At 41.7% G+C, this 19,983-nt stretch overlaps 1 long non-coding RNA gene across 1 annotated transcript; it reads left to right on the forward strand.

The window, feature by feature from the left end:
- Nucleotides 1-5,087: 5,087 nt before the first annotated feature.
- On the forward strand, nucleotides 5,088-6,250 carry LOC310735473. The gene is made up of 2 exons (XR_014536310.1): nucleotides 5,088-5,990; nucleotides 6,204-6,250. It is a non-coding gene; the product is annotated as an uncharacterized lncRNA (long non-coding RNA).
- Nucleotides 6,251-19,983: the final 13,733 nt, after the last annotated feature.

Below are 19,983 nucleotides of genomic sequence, written 5' to 3' on the forward strand. Positions count from 1 at the left end.
GAGCAGCAAGTCATCTGTGTGCAGCGCTAGGAGCAGAAAGTCGTCTGTGTGCAGCGCTAGGAGTAGCAGGTCATGTGCTTCATCAGCAAGTGCAGCTCACGCCCGAGCCAGAGCCGAAGCCGCTAAAGTGAGAGCGACGTATGCCAGCCAAGAAGCTAAACTGAAAAATGGAAAGGGCTACACGAGAAGCTCAAAATCAGCTGGAAACAGTTCGAATTAACACAGAGTTGGAAATGTTAACGCTACAACGAGAAGCTGATGCAGCCTCAGTGGAGGCACAAGTGCTAGAAGATGCTGAACTAGCAATGCATGCTGAAGCTGGATCTGAATCGGAGAAAGTCAGAATTGAACGTACCAGTGAATGTCAATTCTCAAACCAACCTTTAGGGTTTGCCTTCATTTTCAAACTTATCAGCCTTACCTGTCGCTCCTCCAGTCCACACTGACTCACAAAACATAACATCGCAGAGCTTCATAACATGGAATTCACCTGTAAAAGATCTCTTTCATAACAACAAGCCAAAGAGCGAGAAAACAGATATCTTGCATCTACCTGCACCAAACTTACCTGATGTGCCTGCAAGTGGGATGAAATCTGAAGATAAGAAAAGAAGCTCCATCATGAACGCACATGCAAAGTCATATGTTCCTCGATACATTCCTCCAGCTAACACACCACATCACGCGGAGCCACTGGCACAGTATTTAGCACGACGAGACCTTGTTAATTCAGGACTGTACGAATTTGATGATAAGCCTGAAAATTATCGTTCATGGTATTCCTCATTCACCAGTGCAGTTCATGAAGTTCACCTCACAGCAGCCCAGGAATTGGATCTCATGATAAAATGGCTGGGAAAAGAATCTGGTGAACAGGTGAAGCGCATCCGCTTAGTACATGCCAGCAACCCTAATCTTGCTTTACGCAAAGCATGGGAAAGGCTATGTGAGTGTTATGCTGCACCAGAAATAATTAAAAAGTCACTGTTTCAGCGGTTGGACAGTTTTCCAAGAATTTCAGCTAAAGAGCACAACAAATTACGTGAACTAGGTGATTTGCTTACGGAAATCCAAGGTGCAAAGGAAGATGGTTATCTCTCAGGTCTTTCATACCTTGACACTTCACGAGGAATTGGACCAATTGTAGACAAGCTTCCGTACGGGCTTCAAGGAAAAGTGGATGACTTCACGGTACAAAGAACAAAATCATAGTCACTTTCCTCCCTTTGAGCATTTCTGCAATTTCGTGTGCTATGAGGCAAAGAAACGAAACGACCCTGGCTTCATGCACTAAAACAGCGTTACAGTAACCACAAAACCAGATAGACGCATTGGGAAGAGTTTTCGTACCCACAAACCTATCTCAGTGCACAAAACAGATGTGTGTGCAGCTAATGATGACCCTAACAAAAGCTGTCCGATACACAATAAACCACACCCCTTGAAACGTTGTAGAGCATTCAGGAACAAACTTCTCGACGACAGAAAGGCCTTCCTCAAAGAGAATGGAATATGTTCCAAATGCTGCTCTTCAGTTTCTCACATCGCAAGGGAATGTAAGTCTTCCATAAAGTGCACAGAATGTGGCAGCAACAGTCACGATGAGGCCATGCACCCTGGCCCACCACCGCAAACCGCTCGGGCTCCTTCATCATCACAAGAGGATGGCGGGGAGAAAGAAGATCTTTCTAACATGACTGCTGTCAGTACAAACTGCACAAAGGTTTGCGGTCCAGGACAGTGGAGCCGCTCATGCTCGGAAATCTGCCTCGTAAAGCTTTTCCCCAAGGGTTTCAAAGACATGGCAATCAAAGCTTATGTAATTTTGGACGACCAAAGTAATCGTTCATTAACCAGACCAAAGTTTTGAGCTGTTTAACGTGGAGAGTGAACAATTCTCATATCATCTCAGAACTTGCTCCGGCATTGTTGAGACATCTGGCAAGAAAGCAGAAGGATTCCAAATTGAGTCACTGGATGGAAGAGTTCTCATCTCTCTTCCTCCACTCATTGAGTGTCATGAGATTTTGAATAACCGTTCTGAGATCCCAACACCGAGTGCAGTTCTTCACCAGCCTCATCTCCGCATATTGCTGAGCACATTGCAGAACTGGAAGCAGAAGCAGAGATACTACTTCTATTAGGAAGGGACGTCATAAGGGCCCACAAAGTCAGGCAGCAGGTCAGTGGACCAAACAATGCCCCCTTTGCTCAACGACTGGACCTTGGCTGGGAAGTAATAGTAGAAGTGTGCCTGGGTAATGTACATAAGCCAACGGTCAACACGTTTAAGACCAACATACTGGAAGGTGGTCGTCAATCCATTTTTCCACCCTGTACAAGCTTTATCCAGGTCAAGGAGATGCAGCAATAGGTCTTGTAAACCCACTGAGAAGCTGCTGGGTCAGACAGTGTTCGACAGAACTGAGCATGACAACAGACCTGCCCCATCCATAGAAGACATAGCTTTCTTGAAAATAATGGCTGCAAACGTCTATAGAGACGATGCCAACAGCTGGGTAGCTCCTCTACAATTTAGAGAACCACGCAAGCATTTGCCAAACAATAGAGAGCAAGTTGTTAATCGTTTCAGATCCCTGCAACGTACCCTGAAAAGGAAACCTGAGATGCAGAAACAGTATGTGGAATTCATGAATAAGATCTTTGCCAATGGACATGCAGAGGTAGCACCACCACTGAGAGAAGAAGAAGAATGCTGGTACCTTCCGACATTTGGGGTCTACCATCCACAAAAACCCGATCAGATCAGGGTGGTCTTTGACTCCAGTGCCCGATACTCTGGCGTCTCTCTTAACGATGTGCTCCTCACGGGCCCTGACCTCAACAACTCTCTTGTGGGTGTCCTGCTATGTTTTCGGAAAAAGAGAATTGCAATCCTAACGGACATCAAGCAGATGTTCCACTGTTTCTTGGTGCGTGAAGACCATCGCAACTTCCTGTGTTTTCTTTGGCACAAGGACAATGACATGAACGAAGAACTTTTCGAGTATAGGATGAAGGTTCACGTTTTTGGCAATGGGCCATCTCCTGCGGTGGCCATTTATGGGCTACGACGAGCCATCAGAGAGGGCTCAAGAGAACATGGAGTAGACACTGTCAAGTTTGTGGAAAGACATTTCTATGTTGACGATGGTTTGGTATCTGTACCTTCTGAAGCTGAGGCGATAGATTTGCTTCGACGTACACAGGCCTCGCTTGCAGAATCAAACCTCCACCTGCATAAGTTTGCGTCAAACTCTTAGATTGTCATGGAGGCGCTTCCACCCGAAGATTGTGCTCCAGTTATCAAAGACTTGGATCTGAGTGGAGAAACTTCACCTATGCAACGAAGTTTAGGTCTCTTGTGGGAGATATCGGCGGACACATTCACTTACTCCGCATCGACTAGTAACAAACCATTCACCCGCCGTGGAGTCCTCTCCACTGTTAACATTGTTTTCGATCCTCTGGGTCTACTGGCACCTGTCACGATCCAGGGAAGATCTCTTCTCAGAGAACTCACCTCTGAACCTTCAGCCTGGGACACACCCCTCCCAGAGGACAAACTAAGCAAATGGGAAACCTGGAGAGATTCTCTTCAAGACCTCAAACAGCTTCATGTTCAGCGTACGTACACAACGACCTCACTCACTAAAGTAGTACACACAGAATTATGTATGTTCTCAGATGCATCTACCAAGGCCATAGGTGCTGTGGCATATCTAAAAACACTTCAGAAAGATGGTCAAGTTGAAGTAGGTTGTGTTATGGGCAAGGCAAAGCTAGCACCCCTGTCTGAACCCACCATCCCAAGGCTTGAGTTATGTGCTGCTGTCTTAGCAGTAGAGATGGCAGATCTCATCCAGGAAGAACTAGATCTAAAGTTTAATGACATAAGTTTCTTTACAGACAGCAAAGTAGTGCTTGGATACATTTATAACGAGTCAAAACGATGTCCACAATAGAGTTCAACGTATCCGTCAATCTTCAAGACCGGAGCAGTGCCACTATGTGTGTACAGAACAAAACCCTGCAGATCACGCTTCAAGATCAGTGGTAGCATCCCGTCTGGCTCAGACTTCTTGGTTCACGGGTCCCTCATTCCTATGTCAGCCACCCGCAGAAAAAACACAAACAAGTGAGATGTTCGAGCTTGTTGAACCTGACAAGGACACAGAAATCAGACCACAAGTACAAACATGTACTACTTACCTGGAAGAACCAGAGATCACCTCTAACCGATTCCAACGGTTTTCCACCTTCACCTCACTAGTAAGAGGAGTAGCATTTCTGGTTCACATGGCAAAGTCCTTCAAACACACAAACCAAAATAGCAGTTGCAAAGGTTGGCACAAATGTGACTTACCTCGTACCCAAGATGAAAGGGACCAAGCAAAAAATTTGATCCTTAAAGCAACACTAAAGGCTGCGTTTGCAAAAGAACTGTCGGCTCTTCAAGCTAACCAAGTAGTATTTAAAAGTAGCCGCTTGCTAAAACTCAGCCCGATCATGGAGAATAGTCTCATTTGTGTTGGAGGACGACTAAACTACTCTAAATTGGCAACTGAAAGAACGAACCCAATAATTCTATCTAAAGATAGTCACATATCCCTACTGCTCACTCGTCATTACCATGAGCAAGTGAAACATCAAGGCCGTCACTTGACGGAGGGAGCAATCAGGGCAGCTGGACTGTGGATATTGGGAGGCAAGGTGCTGATCAATTCAGTACTTCACAAATGCATTACTTGTCGCAAGCTGCGTGGGAAACTGGAGGAACAACGTATGGCGGACTTGCCTCCTGAACGTCTCAAGATCTGCCCCCCCTTTACATATGTGGGGCTTGATGTTTTTGGACCTAGAGGAGGACAAGCGGAGAGCAAACGGTGGGCCATCATGTTCTGCTGTATGAGTTCAAGGGCTGTGCATGTGGAGGTAATAGAATCTATGGACACATCGAGCTGCATAAATGCTCTCAGGTGGTTCTTCGCCCTCAGAGGCCCTGCGAAACAGCTTCGTTCCGATTGCGGCACCAAATACATCGGAGCATGCAAGGAGCTTGAAATGGACAGAATGGTGAAGAAGTACCTTGGTGAGCAAGGATGCAGCTGGGAATTCAACCCACCACACAGTTCTCACATGGGAGGTTCGTGGGAGCGCATCATTGGCATTGCCAGAAGAATCTTGGATTCAATGTTTCTGCAGCTGAACTCTCGCTTAACTCACGAAGTCCTTTGTACACTAATGGCCGAAGTTACTGCTATCATTAATGCACGACCACTCTTGCCTGTGTCTGCAGACCCAGAACAGCCTTTCATACTTTCACCATCAATGCTCATCACACAGAAGTCCCACCTCCTCCCGGGAATTTTTCAGACAAGGATTTGTACACAAAGCAATGGAGACAAGTACAGGCTCTTGCCACCCAGTTCTGGACTCGCTGGAGACGTGAATACCTACCTTGCTTGCAACAGAGGCAGAAATGGACAGTACCACGCAGAAACCTTCAAGTTGGAGATTTAGTTCTGCTTAGAGACAAGGAAATTGCCCGCAACTGCTGGCCCATGGCCAGAATCTCTGCCACATTCCCAGGAAAGGATGGATATGTAAGAAAGGTTGAGGTGACAACAGTTGACCAAGGAAATGCAAAGAACTTTTTAAGGCCAATCGGAGAGGTCGTTCTACTTCTTCCTAAAGACTGATCTAGACGCTAAAGTTTAGTGTTCTTGAATCCATAGTGACCCCTAAGAGGTCAGGCGGGGAGTGTGTTGTCCTTTAAGGGGAGTTAACCTTTAAGTATTCAGTTTGCATGTCATTTAATATTCTCAGGTTTAATTTGTTAAATATCATTGGATGATGTCACTTCCTGTTTGGTCACTTCCTGTTTGATCCCATCCTGCTAATTTTTTGGTTTAGCATGTAAAACAAGAAGAAAGTTTGCTCTCGTTAAATATTATTGCTTCAGCTTTAAACCTCAGAGATGCAATGCCGTGAGTTGATTTTTCTCTCTTTAGATAGGAAATGTGATGTTTGATCAGTTGTTGTAAACTGTTGTTTGCTACGTGTGTACAAGCAATGCTAGTAGCTCGTGTGATTGTTACAAGTGAATTGATGTTAGTTATTTATAATGGTGTGTTTATCAAGACATAGGCTCTGAATGTTTTAGTACTTTATTCAATATTTTATGTAATGTTTTATTACAGTTTTCACCACATGTTAATGAGGAGGTCACAGTAAATGGTCAACCTTACTACGACTCTGTCTTCATTGGCTACTTGGTTTATCTTGGTGTTTAGTCAGAGTTCCAACACACTGTACGAGAACACTACATCTAATATGACAGTTCATTTGAGAAGACATCACGCCAATGTGTCGATAAGCACAAACAGGAGAGAGCCAGTTAGGAAACAACTTCTACTGTCTGCAGCATTTAAGCAACCTCTCAGTGAGAAGTCGGACAGGGCAATAGCCATAAGTAAAGCATTGGGGATGTTTATAGCAAAAGATATGCAACCGTGCAGCGTGATTGAGTGTGAAGGATTTCGTCAGCTGATGAATGTACTCGAGCCGCGGTTTAATGTTCCCTCTCGCCGACACTTTTTTTTTTTTTTTTTTTTTTTTTTTTTGCCAAATAAACGAAAAGAATGTCATCATCAATGTCTTCTCTCTTGCTGTATCAAAATCTCACTTAGCTTTTACTCAGAGATGGTCCCAATAATGTGCTTAAAGTCAAGTCAAATTCAGAGAGTGCATGATTACATTACAAAAATGTTAATACTGTATCCTAAATTGTGGATAATTAGGCTAATAAGCTATATATCAAATGCTAAAGGAGATTTCTGGAGTGTTGACGATTAAAAGAAAAAATAACAACAAGAACCATACAGAACCGAAAACCGTGACCCTAAAACCGTGATACGAACCGAACTGTGGGTTTTGTGAACCGTGCCACCCCTTGTTCAGAAGCTGTTCAGAATAAAATGAGAAATCTATAAATTTTTCACAATAGAGACATGATTTGCCTTATGTGTTGTACAACTTTAAAACCTTGACAAAAAAAGGATTTTCAGATTGAAAAGATTGGTAAACGAATCCAATATGACAGGATAGCCTGAAAACACAGCAGCCTTTGCTGTCACAAAACTCAATACACTTTTAAACTGTAAAATCATAATCGTGTACTGTACTAACAACAAATCGGGATATTAATTCTTTCAATCCAATACAGTTCAAAAAAACAATTTACTTGTTTTTGCATGACAACCACTATTATAGGGTTAAAAGCATCACCGATCTATTGGGCTCTAGTTAAGTCTGTTGCTTCTGTCACTCAGGCTATGATGATTTGCAGAAACACTATTGTGAATTTAGCTGTATTGTTACAAACGCTGCTAAAACTGAATCTACAAAGTGCCCAGATTGTTAAAGAAAATGCAGATTGAAATATTGTTTCGATAAACATAAAAATATTTTTAGGTAAGTGATGGAGAATATTCAATGTGTGACTCAGGTTTCCACTGCTGTAAATGCGATATTGTGATATACATGACCCATTCAAACCGTAGAAAACACGTGCACAAAGAGGCTCTGTGAACTAGGTGGTGAAAAACTTAATACAGATATTGAACACATGTTTTATACAGCCAATATAGAAAGAGTTATTGGATGAGAAATACGTATTTTACTATTTCAAAACTAGACGGAAAACAGGTACTCATATAGCTAATTTCTTATGCTGTGTCAATTTTCACATCAAGCAGGGTGGCATGGGTGGCAGAAGGTGACGCCTGAGTTGCTAAAGTTTCGATGCTGAAGTTACAACAAATACAAGGTTTATACTTTTATCACACATAATGCTAGAGGGTTTCATGTGTACCTTTTATTAAATCATTTAGTACACAAAGGAATTACAACTGAAATCATTGCGGTGGTAAAATTTTGTGCTTCGTCAATTCCGATTTTCATCAATCTTACATCAATAGTCTGTCCTTTTTGCTGATGAGACTTTTCAGCTTTCCTAAAGCCATGTGATTTTCTGAGAAAAAGAAAGGTTATCTCCCCAATTACTGGAACACTTCAGAACATCAGAACTACAAAAGTCCGTATCCTAAACATAAATATTACGGTGTAGTACACATCAGTGTCTGGCAAAGTCTTGGATTTAAAGAAAGAGACGGCAGTGTTGTGTGTTGAATGGGTAGGTTTTGTGTGGCAAAAATGTATTCCTGCCATTGAACAGACAGTGATGAGAAAGATTTCTGAATGTTGAAATAATTGTCAAGCAGTGGAATAGCTAGAGTGTTTTTGGAGAGGAACATTATTTTAAAGATTTTCATACAGACATCTTTCTCATCACTGTCCGTTTAATGGCAGGAATAAATTTTTGCCACACAAAACCTACCCATTCAACACGCACTGAACAGGGGTAAAGTATGTAATCACACTCTTGATGTCACCCAAAAGAGGATAGGTTCCCCTTTTGAGTTTGGTTTCTCTCAAGGTTTTTTCCTCATATCATCTAAGGGAGTTTTTCCTTGCCACAGTTGCCATGGCTGCTCATCAGGGATGAATGCACACCATTCACCTTAACTCTTAAAATTCTGTGAAGCTGCTTTGAGACAATGTCTGTTGTGAAAAGCGCTATAGAAATAAACTTGACTTTACTTGACTTGACTTGACATAAATCTAGGTACCACAAATACTTGTAGACGGTTATTGCAACGTTGGTCCCATGAGAAAGCTTTATGAGTTTCTCAGGTGTTTTTATCATGGTTGTAAAAAGTGTTTTCCCTCACTGACCCTGCATCCTCATAGAACTTCTAAAGTCACCTTCGGAGATGTGAGCTTTTAAACCATTGACATGCACTTTATGGCAGTTAAACAAATGCATTACATGTGCACTATGTGTTTCAACCCAGTGAGAGAATAGATTATTTTGATTTTACCTCTCTTTACCCGTACATAAACAAGACAAAGATGTACCTGATCGGTCACCCGATCATCATTTATCGTGACTTTGAGCGTCTAAAGAATTACTTTGGCATAATCAGAGTATTACCACCTAGGGGTCTGTGGGTGCCTGTTCTCCCTTTCTGAGTCAAAGGCAAGCTAATTATTCCCCTATGTATAACATGCTGTGAGCAAGAACAGCAAAGGCTTTGCGACCACAGTGTTTAGGAGAGAGCTCATACAGGAACTATGGCTGCTTTCGAAATAGCTGTCAAAAAAGGTTTTTCACATTGAAAACATTTTTGAGATTTTGAAAATCTTAAAATTTTTTTAAGTGTGAAATTTCCCTATAGGTCTGACAATCTTTTTATGGACTACATTAAAATGTTTCTCAAAACAAAACAGGAGAGTTCAGGGTATTCATCCTGGGTTGTTGATTAAACCACTAAATACGAGTACATTAAAAAATACGAGTAAAACAAGGAGATCCTAATAAATAATAAATAAATAAATATAAATAAATAATATTAAATAATAATAAATAATAATAAATAAATCCTAATAAATAAATAAATAATTTTCTTGTTGTGGGGTAAGATGTGTCAAAGACTAGACAGAACCAACACAACTCTGATCAGTGACCCTACATTAGCTATAGTAGTTAAGTTTTTTGAACAATGAGGTTGCATTGAACTATTTAGGAACTCAAGCTGCATCAACTACGCTTTGGGAAGTGTTCCACGTGTCCATGCTCTGAATCATGCGTGTAATCTGTCAAAAAAGAACGGCATGGCGTCAACGGCAGGGTGACGTCACGACCAGCAAACTATGTGGTGGAGACGGCGCTAGCTTCTGATTGTTCAGAAAGCGCTCTTTGTGTGTCTGGTACATGAAAGTACTGGTAAGTGGCAAATAAAAAAAAAAAAGAGAAAAATGGAAAAGAAGCATCCTTACCGGCTGTGTGTTCCTCCTTGCCCTCCTTGCTCTTGCCCTCCTTGCTGACTGCTCTCATTGTGGCTGCATGTCTATGCAGATGCTCGGCTCTCGCAGAGCACTCTTCGAGAAAGGCGCTCTTGCTCCTCGCAGTTCTGTAGTAGATTACATCAAATGAAGAGTGGTTCTTCCCTCGAGGCGAAGCAGCGACTGATGTCATGGGGCCCGCAGTTGGATTTGGCAGAGAATTTGGAGACGGGCCTGTCCCTTTCTTCTGCCTCACCTGCCAGATTCAGCACTTTATACCAGGGTTTGTAAACATGCCTTTCGGTGGTTTCTTTCCCCTGTGAAGAGAGCGCTGTGCTCCACCTCTCTTCCTCCAAGGAGGGTGAGGTAATGGATGCCAGCAAACCCACAGACACTCCCTTACAGCCAGTCCTTTTCGAGAAGTACTTGGAGGTAGTGACCCGTGCTGTATTCAAGCTGGATATTGTTTGGCCAGACAGGAAGCAGAAACGGCGTCTGCTGAGCAAGTTACATGTCAGTGGGACAAGCCCCCAGCTGCCTGTGCACCATGGCTGTGTTGCAGGCTTATTTGGCTGACCTGCTGCAAGAGTTGGACGAGGGAGCTATTATGGGTGCTGATGATGTCCACAAGCTGTGTCGTGCCACAGACCTGGCTCTCAGGGCCACTACATAGGCCACTAAGGCCATTGGCTGGTCAATTTCAGCCAAGGTGGCCACAGACCCATCCAGTGTGTGTGTACGTGTCTACTCAAAACATTTATTTTATCTTGGGTGGGATTCCAGCACTATTAACACTAATGGAACCACATTACTTTAAAGATTCAAGATTTTCACATACAGCAATAAACCCCTTTGTCATACACCTGCCAACATTAAGTCACAATAAACTAAACTGATCCAAAAGAATTCTTGAGTAATCTCCACATGACAATGATTATGAGCAATGCCTTTTATTAAATAAATTTTACCCCCATGAACTTTCGACCTTACACCATGACAAAGTCTTGAGTGTTCTTAAATACCGGGAGGCGTGGGAAAAATGGCAAGCTATCTGCCGACCTGGAAGTGCGCGCTGCAGAACCGGAAGTGAGTGTCATGTGCCTGGAAGATCCTGACACCTGCAGCTTTCCATGGGTTAACTATGCTAACTATTCCTCACATCAACCATTGATAGACAAAGCACCTGGTCATTAAAAGGAGGAATGGTCTTCCTCGCTGTCATAAAAGCTGTTTAACGCATCTGGAGGTGAGCCATTAATATTGCAGGCAGGTGATGATGTCCTGTAATTGGTTATGCATTGGATGCCCTGCCACATGCACTGTGTGTCACCGCTGTCCATGAAGTGGTTGTAGATTCTGTGTGGATATTCACAATTTGCCTTTCTGATGGTGCAGGACAGTTTGGCTCTAGCTTTTCTTAGGATCTGCCCTGAAAGCAGAGTATGTTCATTAAGAATTTGCTACAGGCTTAAGAATGATTGTCCTGGCTGCATAATGAGCATGCAACTATATGAATTTGCATTGGGCAATTATGTGTTTGTGTACGTGTCAAAATGATTTGCCAAATGGCAAGGGCCTCACATGGTGAGTTAAAGACCTAGAGGTTACTCAATTAATAAGAATATGAACTATTATAAAGAATATTCCAAAGTGTTTTTACCTCTACCTGGGTGCAGTGATCTCATAGAACACACCATCGAGGCATTCAGAAGTTGAGCTGCTCAGCCACACTAGTTGCCTAGTTAACTATAAAAATAGGTTTGGACTGTCTGCTTCTTCTTCTTTCGGCTTCACCCATTATACCAATATACCCCATGTCCCTCCTCTGCACATCTCAATCGCGCCTCCCTTTGCGCCTCCCTCACCTTGTCTCCAAAACATCCTACATATGCTGTCCCTCTAATAAACAAATTTCTAATCCTGTCCATCCTTGTCACTCCCAACGAAAACCTCAACATCTTCAGCTCTGCGACCTCCAGCTAAACCTCCTGTCTTTTAGTAAATGCCTAATCTCTAAACCATACAACATCGCAAGTCTCACCACAGTCCTATAAACTTTCCCCTTCATGCTTGCAGATACCCTTCTATCACAAATCACTCCTGCCACTCTTTTCCACCCACTCCACACTGCCTCCACTCTTTTCTTCACTTCTCTAACACAGTCTTCATACTTTGTACTGTTGACCCCTAGGTAAATGAACTCCTCCAACTTCTCCACCTCTTTTCCCTGCAACCGCACCACTCCACTGCACTCCCTCTCATTCACACACATGTCTTACTCCTACTGACTTTCATTCCCCTTCTCTCCAGCACATACCTCCAGCTCTCCAGGCTCTTCTCAACCTGCTCCCTATTATCACCACAAATCCCAATATCATCCGCAAACATCATAGTTCACCAAGACTCCTGTCTGACCTCGTCCATCAACCTGTCCATCACCACTGCAAACAGAACTCAGAGCCTGGCTTCCACTACTCTTTCCCATAACTTCACGGTGTGACTGATCAACTTATTTCCCCTGTAGTTACTGCTTATTTTTAAAGATCGGTACCAGCAGACTCCTTCTCCATTCCTCAGGCATCCTCTCACCTTCCAAAATCTTGTTGAACAACCTGGTTAAAAAACTGTGCCATCTCTCCTAAACATCTCCATGCTTCTACCGGTATTTCATCTGGTCCAACTGACTTTCCACTCTTCATCCCCTTAATCGCTACTCTCACTTCCTCCTTACTAATCCTATCCACTTCCGGCTTCACCATCTCCACACCATCCAAACTTCTCTCTCTCATTTTTCTCATTCATCAGCTACTCGAAATACTCCCTCCATCTTCTCAACACACTCTCCTCACCAGTCAACACATTTCCATCTCCATCCTTTTAGAGCACCCAACTTGCAGCAACATACTTCCCAGCTCGTTCCCTCTGCCTGGCCAATCAGTATAAATCATTTTCTCCTTCCTTAGTGTCCAACTTCTCATACAGCTCCTCATATGCCTTTTCCTTGGCTTTCGCCACATCACTCTTTAAATGCTGCCGTATCTTTTTGTACTCATGCCTACTTTTCTTATCTTTCTGTCGATCCCAATTCTGTTTTGCCAACCTCTTTCTCATTTTGCTTTCCTGCACTTCCTCATTCAACCACCACATCTTTTTTTTTTCCTTTCTATTTCCAGATGTCACACCAAGTACCTTTCTAGCTGTATCCCTTATCACTTCTGCAGTAGTTGCCCAATCCAGCACCTCTTCACCACCAAGCCCCTGTCTGACCTCTGCCCTGAACCTCACACTACAGTCTTCCTTCTCCAGTTTCCACCATCTTATTCTTCTTTCAGTCCTCACTCTGCTCCTCTTCTTCTTCACCTCCAAAACCACCCTACAGACCACCATTTAATGCTGTTTTGCTACACTGTCCCCTGCCATCACCTTACAGTCTCCAATCTCCTTCAGGTTGCATCTCCTACATAAAACATAGTCCTCCTTAAGGCCATACCTACCCATCACCTCCTCATCATCTCTGTTCCCTTCACCTACATGCCCATTCAAGTCTTCCCCAATATTTTATTCCTAGGTACACCTTCTACCACTTCTTCTAACTCATTTTTCCAGCTCCTCTATCTCACAACCCACTTTTGGAGCATAAGCACTGATGTCATTTATTTGTACCCCTTCAACTTCCAGCTTCATGGTCATCACTCTACCAGAAACTCTCTTCACCTCCACTACACTCTTTCTGTATTCTTCCTTCAGGATCACCCCTACACCATTTCTCTTTCCATCCACACCATGAAAGAACAGTTTAAACCCACTTCTAATGTTTCTGACCTTACTCCCTTTCCACTTGGTCTGTGGAAAAACAACATATCTACCTTTCTCCTATCAGCTACCTCTCTCCATTTACCATCATAGTAGCAACATTAAAAGTGCCCACCAAGTGCCTAACCTCCACTCTCCTACATTTCTCCTTTTGCTGCTGTCTTCCTCCTCTCCTTCTCCTCCTTTGGCCAACAGTTGCCCAATTTCCACGAGTACACTGCTGGCTAACATTACCTGTGGCGGTCGTTGGTAACCTGGGCCTCTACCGATCCAGTGAGAATTTCTGATTTGTGATTCGCATATTTGATTTGGCACTTGTTTTACCCTGGAGAACTCCTGCTGCTGCTTTATGGACTAACTGTACCTTGTTCATTAATAATGCCGGGCCTAATAATGCCACCTAATAATGCATTACAATAGTCCAGTCTGGAGGTCATGAAGGTATGAACTAGCTTTTCTGCATCAGATATAGATAACATGTTTCTTAGCTTATTTATAAGGTGAGAAAAGGCTGTTTTTGTAATATAGGTGATATGATTTTCAAAAGACAAGTTGCTGTCTAAAATAACACAGGTCTTCTACTGATAAAGTAGTAGTTATGTTCATCTTTCTAAGTGCAAGGTTAATTTTGGTTTAAGTTTTGGACTGATAAGCAATATTGCTGTCTTAGCAGAATTTATATTTATATTTTAATAGGAAGTTATGTGTCATCCAATCTTTTATTTCTTTAACACACTCAGTTAACCTAGCCAATTGAAAGGTTTCATTTGGTTTTGGTGAGATATATAGATGGTTTTAATCAAAATAACAATGGAAACCCATGCCTTTGAATTATATTTCCCAAGAGAAGCATGTATATTGTGAAAACCAGGGGTCCCAGAGCTGATAGTTGTGGCACCCCATATTTTACTTGCATTAACCTCGAATGTTTTCTATGTAAATCGACAAAATGGTATCGATAAGACAGGTAGTATCGAAACTTAATGGCAGCATTAATAACAGCATTTCAGTACATGTCATACTCTGTATGTGTGTCACGGATCCACCTGCCACGCCCCCCTCTGAGATTTTCATGCTGCCTTTCTCTCTGCCACTCCCGGCATTAACTACCGACACCTGTTCCTCATTCCCGTTCCCCTTTATAAAATCCTGTACTAGTCTCACTGGACCTGCTTGATGACTACGGTGAGCGACCTGGTTCCTGACTTCCCACTCCTACTTCCTGTCCTATGGATTACATTTGCTTCCTGGATCATACCTGTTCCGTGGATCATTCCAGTTCCGTGGATTATACCCGTTACGTGGATTGTACCCGTTACGTGGATTATACCCGTTCCATGGATTGTGCCTGTTCTGTGGATTATACTTCTAAATCGGATCATAATCATAATATCACATTAATCACATTCCATTCCCCTCTTTCACCCTAACCCTGTATAGGAGGAAACTACTAAAAAGTAAGCTATAGTCAAAACATATGAAAAATTATAATATGAACTAATATCAAAATGGATACTTCTCCACCAGTTTACCTTCTAATTCCACTTCATCTACATCTGCTGTTCGCAGCAGTGGCATCTGAGTACCGTCCCCAGGCATCACAACTCCAACCCATCGCAATATCATTGCTTTCGCAAAGGTCAACAACAGCATACAGAAACAAAACATCACACACAACGATAAGATAACTGCCACAAAAATTTTTACCAGGACTGCACCTACAGGTCCTAATTTGTCCTGCAGCCAAGAATTTGCAGACCATCCAGCTCCTTCTGATGGACCAAACACATCTCGTATGTTTCGCAATGCCTCTATAACACTAGTCATATTATCAGAAGAATCGGGGATCAAGGTGTAACAGGCATCACCAGTTAAGTTCAAAGCCACGCATAGGCCACCTTGCTTGGCCAATATATAATCTAAAGCCATGTCATGCTTTAGCAATGTCAATCTATGACTCCTTTGAGTATTTGACAGAAAATCAAACCCCCTTATTGTCTCACTGGCGAAACGTGTAAGTGATGTTATCAATATGATCAGCTAAAAATGTCACGCCGTACCATGGGAACAGTCCTATACCCCACTTTTCTCCTAGACTTATAGGACTCCAAATTATGGAACTGTGCCAATGCTCTTTTCATCCTATTTGCAGAAACAACATTCGACTGATTTCTATCAGGTCCTTCTCCCTTCCGTACAGCAAAAACCTCATATGGAAGTTTCAACCTTGCCATGTAACAACATCCTATCCATCCATAAGGCAGAAATATATATGCCTTATCACCGCAAACCCACCAAATATCTCTAAAATTCCCTACTGTCACATTTCCAGGCAAGTCTTGATTCCTTACCATCAAAGTTTTACTATATTTCTGATGTGGCGCACGAAACTTTACTTCATACAACTTACTAATATTTTTATTATCATGTTGGCCCAAATTCATCAAATAGCTGTCACAATCAGATACTCCCATAAACATCCCTGAACCAGTATACGTTTCATTTGAACAGAAACAACCAGCAGCTTTCACAGGTGTCACTTCCATCAGCTCAGGGACTGCTGTTATTATATTTTCATGTTGATCCAGTAGATTCACATAAGGTAATTCTTTCAACCATGAACAATCATATTTAGGCCTAAACAGACTACTTGACAAAGCCATTATTATATCCATCGATGCCTGCTGCTGAAACAACAACCAAGATAATGCAAAGGACTGACACCCAATAGTTAGTGGTTCTGGCACCGTTTCTAAAATTGAAGGCCATGTGCCTGGTGATGAAACTTTCCCCACACATGGACAATTGAAATTTCTAACTGATCCAACAGAAAAAGTTATCTGCTGGAACCATAAGTTCCTACTTGCCCATGGGTCAGCAATCTGTAACTCTGATGAATCAAATCCAAATGCTTTCCAGTCACTGTTTCTCCTTTGTAAGGCATGATTTTGAGTAGAATCAAAATACTCACCTTTTTGTATCTAATACTTTTTTCTGAGCTGTTTCAGCTGATTCTACAGCATGCTCTTCCATCATCTGTTTCCCAGCTTCAAAGGTCTCCTCACTACCATTTACTTTAGGCTCAGTTTTCAACGTAGGCTTCTGAGTTACATTTACCACCTCTTTTGACTTTAAGGTCACTATGTCAGGTGCCTGTGTTACGTTTACAAATTTCACAGACATCAAAGGTATCGACACTGTTGTACCATTATTCTCTTTTACAGTCCTAGATAAAGTAGTAGTAGTCTGGGTTGATGTATTAACATTCTTAGTTGTATCCAGAGCTACAGTAACAAACTCCATTTGAGTATTATTCATCCTTGGAGTAGTTATTGTAATAGGTTGATCTTGAACCTCTTTAGTATCCGTGACACTCCCTTTTCCGAGCTGGTCTTGGACCCCTTCTTTCAGCTGTCTCCCTTGATTCTCCTGCAGTTGAGTCACAGCCCTTCTTAACCTGTGACGCTTGTCTCTCGACTGCCACAAGCTCTGCTGTTTCAGGAACCTGCTGAAAATCAATGTCCCCAAATGTTCTTTCCTGTCCGTTAACTGTAATGTCATGTCTGGCATCATCAAAAACGTACACAGTATCATTAACATCGTCCACATCACAGACAATCTCCCCTTCTGGGTTTTGACTCTGGTTATTTTCATGCATCTCCTTTCCTGCTGCATGCTCATCCACACTTTCTTCCAACTTTCTTGAACCCTCACCATCTTGACTCTGGGAACACGTTATCTCCTCTTTCGGTGCTTTAACACAATGTGATAAATGATACCACGTTGGAGACCCATTGACCTGGACCGCTGTTCCAGTACTGCGGACCACTTCAAATGGTCCTTCCCGACGTTCGTTATACCACTTCCTTCTAAACACTTTCACAAACACCTTGTCTCCAGGTTGCACTGTGATACTCTTTTGCTCATCAAGTTTCTGCTGCACCTCGTCTTTCCTCTGCCTGTCAAAAACATATGCGGATATCCTTTTATGTAAGCTGACCATGTATGTTACATAAGTTCGCATTTCGTCTTCCAAACGTGCTAGACTTGGACCTTTCTCACTGGTACGCAAACAAGGAGTCGGCATCCGTCTTCCCGTTAGCAACTCATGAGGTGTCATATGCAAACCACGCAGCTCACTTGAGCGACACGCCATCAGTGCCAGTGGAAGCGCCGCTACCCAGTTTAAGCCCGTGTGCTGACAGATCTTAACAATGCGATTCTTTAAAACACCATTCATCCTTTCACAAATTCCTTGACTTTGTGGGTGGTATACTGCTCCAAGACGCTGTTTAATTCCCAACTTTTGTAAGATCAATTTAACTGTTTTATCCAAAATTCTTTTCCATTATCTGAGGATATCCGATCCGGAAGTCCCCACCTACTTATAACCTCTCTGCACAAAAACTTGGCAATTTCCGCATACCACACATCACACAAAAAAAACCAGAGAGGACCTTAGTATCTTCTTAGTTCTCTACAGATAACATCACATACTTCACACACACAACATCCATCAGCATTCAGAGTTTTATGCTCTACAGATTGCTTATCTCCTTTTACCTCTAAACATCATATTGCATGAACTTCAATTTGCTTTACTTTAATAATCACCCCAACTCTTTTATCAATCAGTATTACTCACAAACAATACATATACATATACAATAATCACTTATTATAATAGTTGCTCATACACGCACACACTCACCACCCTCATTAATTTCTCTACTTGAATATGTCCTTTTTTGGGAATTATATTATTCATTCAGGACAGGGGAGTGTTTGTCTCACTGTGGGGATATCTTTATTCATTTAATATTAAGGGTGTTTTGACTTCGGTGTTAGGTCCTCTTTAAAGGCTCATAAGGTTATTTGGCCATACATAAAAATATTTTCCCAAAAAGGCTCATTGTTTTTTAACTTTTTCTTTTGTCTTTAACAGAACAAAGGTCTTCAGAAGGAAGCTCATAGATTTTAACAGATTCAGTCTTCTTATGTAATAATGAGGCTCATTGTTTTATTCTTTTTCTTTTGTCTTTAACAGAACAAAGGTCTTCAGAAGAAAGCTCATAGATTTTAACAGATTCAGTCCTCTTATGTAATAATGAGGCTCATTGTTTTATTCTTAATAGAAGACAAATATTACCCTTATAATTTACTAGAGACTAACCCTTGTTTTCAACCTTAACCTTCATATGTATTTATTCATATATATATATATATATATATATATATATATATATATATATATATATATATATATACATACACACACACACACACACACACACACACACACACACACACACACACACATATATATATATATATATATATATATATATATATATATATATATATATATATATATATATATTACACACATACCAACACATACTGCAGTCAGTCACACACACAAACTTTCAGAGAGAGAGAGAGAGTGTGTGTGTGTGTGTGTGTGGGGGGGGGGGACCACTCCACCCACAGCTGAGCGCACACGCGCAAACACAGAGGGTGGGTTCTTCGCCCGCAGCTGAGCGCACATGGAACACACACACACACACACACACACACTCCGAATACGCACACACTTAGTTCCGCGCGCACAGAGAGGGAGAGAGACTCCTTTTTTTTTTTTTTTTAACGCACACACTTTTTCCTCAAACACACACACACACACAAATCTCTCTTTAATCAAAAAACTACCAGTAAATACATACACAACATTTAAATTTCACATACACTATAGTCGACTCAGTCGATACAAACTTATAGCATGCTATTTTGCCGCACCTTTATTTTATTTTCTTTTCATTACTTTTTCTGCTGAATTTATGCTACCTTTTGAGATGCAGAAATTCAAATGAGAGGCTGCTTCATCACATAGCTCGTCAACTAATTGTCAGAGTGGGAACTACAATTGAATTTTAATTCTGCATCATCCAGTTTGTTAAAACTGACCTGAAATCCACCTAGTGAATGCCCAGGTTTTGTGGCCCGATTTAAATGTCACCTCCCTGAGGGTTTTTATCCAAATCTTGCGGCTCCTTTTCTTTAAACCTTATTTTTCTTTTTCTTCAACTTTTTTACCATATTCAACTGTTTCTCAAAAGCAATCACCTTTATACTTTTTACTTCAGCTTCAACTCTTATTTTCTTCACTTCTCTTTTTATTCCTGTTTCTTTTATCACTTAAACTTTTTTACTTCACTTCTTTTCTATTGTATTTTAACGTTTTATTTTCTTTAAAACATTATC

This window comes from Silurus aristotelis (assembly GCF_946808225.1).
Source record: "Silurus aristotelis genome assembly, chromosome: 13".
Classification (NCBI taxonomy): domain Eukaryota; kingdom Metazoa; phylum Chordata; class Actinopteri; order Siluriformes; family Siluridae; genus Silurus; species Silurus aristotelis.